Raw genomic sequence first — 9,369 nt, forward strand, 5'->3', positions numbered from 1 at the left:
GCAAGCTTGACTGCACTGGACAGTGGAGTGTGCACAGGGGCAGCCCATCAAAAACCATTATGCCTGTGCATTTCCATAATGGAGTGATCACAATACAGTTTCTTTTCTATTAGGTTTTAGCACTGCAACATTTACCACGTGGATTGGTGATTCTAATGAAAGCACAACTGTGTAAGCCTGTGATTGGTTTGGTGCTATATGGAAAAGAATGCTGTCAAGGTATTAAATAGAATAATCATTAATGTAGGTATAATTGAGATGTTTTATGTGTACTCAGCGTGTTATTATGCAAATGTCATACCTTCAAATATTCTTCTTTTAAGACTTGACATAGGGCTGCACAGGTCTTTAATACTATCTTGCTAATAGTTCGGCCAATCCAGTGCTGGAACGCAGAAGGACAAGTTACTGTGTGTCTGAAAAAAAATATATATATTGTATTTGAAATCAGAGAGTTTTTACATCAACTTATGATTGCCTGGTGCTGATGGCCCTCCTCAGTTTGGTGTCCTTGCCAAGGTTGGGGTCACAGGGGAACAAGGATAGAACCCAAATGCAGACAGGCGGTGGGGCTGGTGCAGTTCAACAAGTTTATTAACAAAAGAAAATAGCAAAAGGGCTTACGGGAAGGGTCAAGCAGATAAATGGTAAATCCAAAGCAGAAGGTCCAAACAGAAAAACAACACCACTTGAAGAAACCAAAATATTAAAGTCAGGGAACAAACAAAAGGTCCAGCTGAAAAGTAGTCCAAAAACACAGGAATCTGTAGGATACACTGGAGAACAATCATACCGATTCACAGGCTAGACACGGGGAACATATACGACAACCTGACAAAGACGGGGGGAAAATCATATGCTTAAATACACAGGGGAGGAAAACTAATGAGACACGGGTGAAACAAATCAATCACTAAAGCAGGAAAACACAGGAAGTAAAGCAAAAGATGACACATACGGTGAACCTTCAGCATAAAACAGGAGGTGACAAAACCAAACCATTTTTTAATGAACGATGCAACTTTTCCAAGCAAGTCATCAAAGTCTCCCACATCCATCCTCAGAAGTTCACTGAACCCCCTCCTGTCATTCTCCCACACAAGAAAAGCAAAATTGGAAACTCAGCATGTTTGATCAAAATTATGGTAAATGGATTAAGTGATATTTGGTAGGAACATTATATGACAGGCATAGAAATCTTTTGTAAGCTCTGATGATATACAGGACCACATCTTCTTCCTCTACTGGAGTCAGTCCTGCAGAGCTGCTGATGGGTCAGAAAATCCTGACAAATTCAGACATGAAAGAAGCAGATGCAGTCGACAATCACACGACTACAACCACGGGGACGGGGTGAGAAAGCGATCTTTGCTGAACCCAGGACGCAATGTTCACATGAGACTGGGCAATGAGAAACAATGGACAAGACCAGGTACTGGACAGGGAGCCAGTTCCACTCCTAGATCTCGTGTGGTGGACATGGCTAAAGGGGGACAGTACAGGAGAATTCGACGCCATCTGTTGAGTACAGCCACAGTACCGACATACACACCTGCATTCAAGGATCAAGTTACTGCACATCGGAGATTCTGTCCATTCAGACCCATCCCACCTAGGTCCCACCCCTGCCTATAGCAACATTGTAGTTCCCCTGCAAATTGTTCCAATGCCGTAAAGGAATCACAAGCACAGTTTCTCTTTTTTTCCCCTCTTTTTTTTGCTGATTTATGTTTTCATAAAGTTCAAAAAGCATCTTCAGCAAACCACAAACAGTGGATGTGGAAGACAGGGAGATCTGGTGCCTCACTCTCTTTTGTATCTGATGAACAATCCTGTAGCAGTACCACTCATACTGTACAATGACCACAGAGGACATCTGGATCTCCAGCCTCATCACCTGCCAGACACACAACCTCTGGGAGAGGAGGCCCTCCAAATACTGTAGCCCCAAGAGGCAGATGTCCAGACCAGCAGTGCCACCACGTCACACACACTACAGACACTGGGGAGAGGCCGATGTCCACTCTGCAAGATTCTCCAAAGCACATATGTCTTTTGATGAACGAGCTGAGTATTACCACTTTGCACTAAGCAGTGGACCAGTCTTCACAGACTGGGCAGGGACAGGAGGCAAAATATTAAATATTTTACACAATATTGAAAAAGGCAGACTCTTTCATCCACCACCACACACATCACAACTTCACGGGGAACCCCTGTCACACCTCAGGCTCTCAGTCAATTCACCACTCCCCATGAAACAACACAAGACCGACAAGACCATACAGCCAAATACTGTCCTCTAGCTGTGACCCATAATGGAAAGATACACAGCAAACTTGATCAAGTGTTAGTTACTGGGGGTTTTTTTTCAAATGGGAAGGGATGAATTTGTTTTGAAAATGCTTCTTGCTGACTTGCTATTTGGTAAAAACTGTGATCTTTTAAAATCAAAATTTTGTCATTTTTCACCATATTTATGTTTAAAGCAATTTTGTTTTTGGTGCATATTAAAACGTTTCTTAAGTTCGTTCAGCTACTTATTGTGATGAACTGATAAAAATCCCCCTGTTATCTCCTTTGCTGGTTGACGGCATGCACCCAATGCCAGCTGCTTCTCCTTCCACCACCGCTCTGTGGTCTTTCAAGTAGGAGAAGAAATGCTGACAGGCACTGCATGTGAAGTATAGATATGAAGCAGTTACGAGGACGACTGCATTTTTAACTATAACACAGACACAAAGCTTTGATCCATGTTGTGCATAACTGGACTTTCAACTGTTTGTAGGCAACAGCACAACAAAGCATGAAATAACAGACAAAAGCCATTTAACTATGTAAACTATGGTAGAAGCACAGACATGAAGGAAAAATGACCAATGAGTGTGATGTATGTATGATGTATGTAATTGTCTTAAAGAAAATGGCAAATCATTCTGCCAAGAAAGGGCTAACAACATAATTTCAGGGCAGGATGGAACAGATGTGTGTCTGAACTCCACGTCAAGGCCAAAGAAGCTTTTAAAAATTCTGTTTTATCAGGAAGAGCGAGGCGTGGCCCAGAGTGTGAACACAAAAACACATCAATGCTGGATTTATATATGATGTATGCTTTGTTGAAGGAAAGGGTTAAATAGACTCTAACGCTAGGCTTGCACAGAGCAGACAGGAGACATGAGCAAGTGAAACAGTTTTAATGAACGTTCAGCAAGCAAACCCGTAATGACTTCTAAAGATTAACAGAGCTCAATAGTGCAAAGGAGGTTTCCACAGGGAGAGCAGACAGGCAGGGCACAGATGAGAGCAGGTAACTGGACTCACCTGAGCACAAACACAGGGATAAGGTCAGGGGACTGAGCACTGACTGACAGCGAGACCGAGCACGTACAGAGGTCTGTGTCGTTACCACACTGGCTGGCAGACAGTTCGACAAATACTGGATTCGTTCCTGGGGCTGACGTGCTGTGTAGTCGGGTGGGTCTTGGTTGCGTCAGTGAGCACACCTGTGCTGAATTGGCGAGGAGGCCTGACCAACCTGTCGGCCCCGCCCTGCAGAGGTACCATTACACAAGACAGACAGGGGAGAGACAAACAAAAGACAAGAGGAGGGGAAAAAAACAGGGGACAAAAGGGGAAACAGGAGGGGAGGCTGCAGATCTCCAAATCAGCAGAATCATGTATAAGAAGTCAACAACAGTAAGACGCCCTTGCCATCCAGTATTGATGGGGTTTCTGGGTCTGAGAATATTGCTGAACTGTGGAGAAAACATTATAAGGACTCTTTAGTGTGTTAAGAGCGATTAATTTGTGGGGAATGATTTGAACAATGATGCTGTGGTAATTAGGCCTGGTGAAGTGTGCTATGCCATTGAGAAACTGGCAGTGAACGCAGTTCGTGGCTCTGAGCGGCAGAACATCTGCAGTATGCTCTCCATAGAATGTCAGTGCCGCTTGCTATGGGTTTCTCTGGATTCTTAATGCATGACATTCTACCTGACTCTGTGGTATCTGTCGTATTACTGCCAGCAGTCAGAGGAAAAGCCAGGAATATATCCAGCATAAAAAAACTACAACCATTCGCCCTGGCAGGCACTCTCCAAAGTATAAGAAAGAATTCTCTTGGATAGACTTCAGGAATACATAATAACCACTGACGGCCTCTTTGGTTTTGCCTTCAATAAAACACTGTGAAGTCTATATGGTGACCAGTACACTTATTTGTTTGAACAGCCCAGGAAAACTCGTACCATCTTTGTAATCTTTAGAAAAGTTAAGTCTGACTTCAGTCTGATCTTACAAAAACCCTTTCTGATCCAAGCAGCTGATCTGCTGCATTATATAAAGTGCGGCACAGTCGCTTTGCAGCGCTACATTGCGTTGCTTCTGTGCAAGAAGCTCATACAACCCCACACCTTTCATTCCACGTCTCAGTTTGCAGATTGCCTTGAAGCTTTGTAAAATGACTCTGATCCGTCTTCATCTGACTCTTCCCTCGCTCCTCCTCATTGATTCAGACTGTGTTAAGTCTGACAGCTCCAGATGGAGAGGTGGCTGACTGATGACGAGAAGTAGAGGTATTTCTCCCAGACGGTCCCTGTGGTCGGGCAGTTCCTGGAAGGAGAAGAGCGGACAGGATCCCGGCAACCCCACTTTACACGAGCCCTTCATCGATCAGGCAAAACCAGCAGTTCAGCTTTCCACCCCTCTCCCTCTCCCCCCCCCCTCTTCACCTCTTTCTCCACACATGCTCTTTCCTCTTAAGCCTCTCCTCTGTCTTGGCTGCTCGCTGCACTAAAGTGAACTTGACTAAATTTAACTGCATTTGTATAGAAACGCACCCATTTGCATACTGAAGAATAGAGTATATTGAATTACTCTGAAACGTGTAAACAAAGAAAATTGGTTCTACAAGCAGTTACACTGGCCCTCTCTCCTTCTCTCATAGTGCTTAAAATGCAGAATCAGGACTCTTTCATTCTGTATTATTTTGAGGATAAAGTATTTCGTTTCAAGGTGAATTTTTGCTCTTGGCGTTTCAATTTTCAACCATTTCAAACGCATTTTCACAATGTCACAGAAAGGGAAAGGATGTTTCCCTGCAATTAGATTTCCAAAGGCCTGGCAGCTGACTGTGCCTTTTATTGATGTCCATTAATATGGGTTTTTATTGTCCTTCAGATGTCCCATCTGTCTCATCAAACAAACTGTGCTGGTTTTTGAAGTAAAACAAACGCACCAAAACAAATGCTAAAGTCAAGGCAGAGCTCAAATTGATTTCAACATCTATGTTATAAACTAAATCATAAAGGTTTAGTCCGATCAAATCACATTTTTTTGGTCTTTCAGCAGTGGCAATTCAATCTACAGAAGTAGTTTTCATTGCAAGTAGTCCTGGTTGATTTGGTGACTGTCGTGGATCACCATAAAAGCAACGACAATGAAATGAATTTAAGTACACTGAATGACTATTGCTGAAATAATGCCGAGCATGAATAGTGGCACAAACAAAATGCAGTTTTAAGAAAATCTTTAGGTTTCTAACTTGGCTGCCTGTCAGTTACCCACTAAGCTTCAATACTTATGAAATTCACCATCACTCATTTATATTTACAATTTACAGGTGCATTTTCTACACTCTCATTTTCTACAATGTGAATAACGGGTCATTGCAGAGCTGAATGTTGCATAAAAGATGACTGCAGAGAGAGAGAAAGAGCAGGCAGAGACACATGAAACGACAGGTAGAGATGATGAGAGTGAAAGAAGTGGAAGGAGAGAGATGCATGGGAAGGAAGATGAGATAACCAAAAACGTATTCTCCTGTGCCGTTCACGGTCCTCCCAAAAGAATCGCCGCATTAAAGCGAAGACTCCGTGAATCAGGAAATAGACAAGTCATACCCAGACCCGAAGAGCACAGTCTACCTGCACAACCAGATTATGCAGACGAGAGAGAAAAAGACGTAATGATGAAACAAACCAAATGTCCTATATTCATAACCTGACCTTTTCCCATAAACAAGCACAAACAAAAACAAAGCAGACCTGCTGCAGCTGGGCTGAAAACTGGATCTGTGTGTCATCAGGGGCAAGTGAAGTACGCAAGACTCGCCAAGACGCTGGGGAATACAGTAAAAATCATGTAACATATGATATAAATCTGTCACACTCTGCTGTTCTCATGCTGTTGACGCCAGTGGGTGACAATGTTGAGTTCACTGATGTTAATGAGTCCCCATGGCTCACGTCGTTAGTTAGAGTAAGTTAGGGGTCACCTCAGTCTGAACGCCGTTCCTCTCACTGCCTCTCCGGCGCTTTCAACACTTTGACCTGCTCGCTCACCTTTCAGCCGGCGCCACAAAATGAAACCATGCTGGGTGTGAAGACAGCACAGCCGAACATCAAAGGCTCAGCTTCATGGCGTTTCAGAGAGAAACACACAGGGTAATATTCCAACGCACCAGCTAATCAAACAGCTCTCTTCAGAGTCAGACCGGACACGGCGGCTTCGTTTATCATGACTTTATCATGACTGTTTGTTCTGACGTTTCCGTCTGGTGAACAGAGGGTTTCCTGTCACCCGTTTCCGCTTCTTTGCCAGTTCGGTGACTCACAGTAAAGGTGACTGTGTCTAATTAAGACGTGGGGGGGATTTCTTACATCACCTGCAACATGAAATGCAGTAAAAATAGATAGACTTGGTATTATTTCAGCAGGTGTGTGTTATGAAGACGTCAGTGTGTCAACTGAGATGTCTTGAATTGCTGGTTGTTCCACGTATGGGGTAACATGTCATAATGACAGTTACCATGGAAAACAGTGCATTATATTTTCAGCAAGTTTTTGTTTTTGGGGTGCAGTGGTTGCGTTTGCACAGTAAGCAAAGGGTTGTGATTTGTTTGTTTGGTTGTTTGGTTGGTTGGTTTTTGGCATGTATATCTTTAGGTAGTAACCACGAGGACACCTGTGCTGATTACTGTGTTTTTACTGTTCATATCCCAGACTTACATTTAGCATCTAACTATTCAACAAACTTTGAATGAGGAGAGCCCAGAATTCCTCCACACACCTCAGATCCTTAACCTGTGAATAATCATCATAATCAAATGCTTAAACACAAAAATTAATAAAGCTGTATTCACAATCTTCGACAAGATGGTACGGCAACTGAGGGTGCATTCCCTCCCTGTATGGTACACTCGGACACTCATAACAGCTTTGGAATATTAGGCCACACAGCACGTACTATTCAGCTGGAACAGCTGGTAAATCAAAAGACAGGCGGCCAGGTCGACCAGAGCTCCATCATATCAGCCTGCAGCCTAAGGTGTTGTACTGTCTCCATGAGGACATACATACATACATGCATATATAAATTGAACATTAATATACTTAACGTCTCATTTGATATGTGACTTATTTTCTACTATTTAAATGCAAGATGCACCTCTGCAAGATGGTGACAACAGAGGCGAATCTCACAAGCCAGAACGTTGCTTCTGCTGTATATATCATGTATCATCATCATCAACATCATATTCACTTATTTAATGCACAATATCCTGTTTACTGAATCATGAGGTAGGCAAAGGTCAAAACCAGAGACAGGCAGTCCAAAAACACCAGGAGGGGTAAAGTTGGGCTAAAAAAGACTAATGGGTGATAGGTGAAACTAGTCAGGAGGGGATAGGCAATCACACAGGCAGGAAACACATGGGCAGGAAGTGAAATAATTGAAATGACAGGAGAGGTGAGTATTTCAAAATAAAACAGGAAATAATGAAGGAATGACATGAAACAATGACAAACAGTGTAAGGTCAGTGGATGACCACAGTCTTTAGGATTTATCCTCTGGGCACCTTGAGCGTCCGTACAAAACTTCAAGCCAATCCATCCACAGGCAGATAAGTTTGCTTGGAAGACACACTGGAAGCACAGAAAAACATCAAGCTCAGAGTTTAGACCAACACCTCCAAAACTCCAAAATGACTGTTGAATTCAGACAAAAACATAAAATGAACAGTGTAATACACACTGTTCATCGGGAGTGTTGAGTGGTGTGACTGTTTCTTAACAAACAGCTGGGATGTTCCTGACGTCTTGTGGTCACAGTCAGATTGCCAGGTTTGGCACTGTCTCGCCCAGACCTATACAAAATCCTGAGCTCATTGACTGTGTCTGGCAGCTACTATAGTCAGACAATTCACAAAAGTGCTGGGCAATGGATAAACTGTTGCTCATCAAGACATAGCTGTTGCACATCCCCCAAAACCCACAAGTTGTTGTATGTGCTGGTTAACCTATCTGCTAAACACAGCAGATAGAGCCCACACAGCTGTTTTCAGCCTTTAAGCTAAGCTAAGATAACCATGTCCCTACTCCAGCTACGGATCTAATGCCCAGTGAGAGTGGAATCAATGTCCTCATTTCACTGTTGAAAAGAAGGAAAGAAAATAAGTATATTTTCTGAAATGTTGCTCTATTTCTTTTCCAATTCCTCTACAGCTTTAATTACATATAGATTAAAACAGATTTTTTTTTTTGTTCTTTAACCAAACACACCTAGTCAGGAAACAGCAGAGCTTGCAAGTGCTGAGCTCTGCTGCTGTTTATCCTGCCAGACCCTCAAAAAGTGTCCAACACGGGAACAACCAGATGAGAGAAATCAAGTGCTCCTTGTGCTTTTTCAAGCATTTAAAATCACTTAGCCGCTGCCGTGTCTGTCGGTGTGTACACAGGTATTGTAATTCTGCCCCTGCTCTGCAATCTCACCTCATGAATACACAGCTGGCATAGAAAGGACACACTGATAATGCCCTCTATACATTATGCATGTGTTTGTGACTGCATCCACGGCCGCGCGGCTTCTCTGTGTGTTTAGTATACATATTTAAACGCACACAGGTCGGTGGTGTATTTTTCATGGTAATGGCTCAATTCCCTGCCTGTCAGACATTTAATGTCTTAATAGACAGATTCCCTCTGGAAAAATAAGCTGCTCTAATGGACCTTTTTTTTGTTGTTTTCACAATCTAGCAGCAAGCTCCACAGCTCGGCTCCACGCTCGTTGCTTGGAACGTGTAATTTTATATGAGTGGCAGATTTTCAGATTGTTGGGAATCCCACCATGACAGTTTTACTGGTCAGTTGTAACTGAGACCCCTTAAATCTAAAGCTCATTTTGATTTGACAACATAGGATCAAGACTATGAGGATGCTAACACGCTCATGTTCACCATGTTCAGCATCATTAGCCATTTAGCACAGAACGCACGGTCCAGTTAAAATTCGTGGGAATGTGGTACTAAATGTCCCTGCAGGTAGGATTCGTCCTTTGAGCACCACAAATATCTGCGCAAAGGCTTGCAG

Source organism: Chelmon rostratus, chromosome 15, assembly GCF_017976325.1.
Source record: "Chelmon rostratus isolate fCheRos1 chromosome 15, fCheRos1.pri, whole genome shotgun sequence".
Lineage (NCBI taxonomy): Eukaryota > Metazoa > Chordata > Actinopteri > Chaetodontiformes > Chaetodontidae > Chelmon > Chelmon rostratus.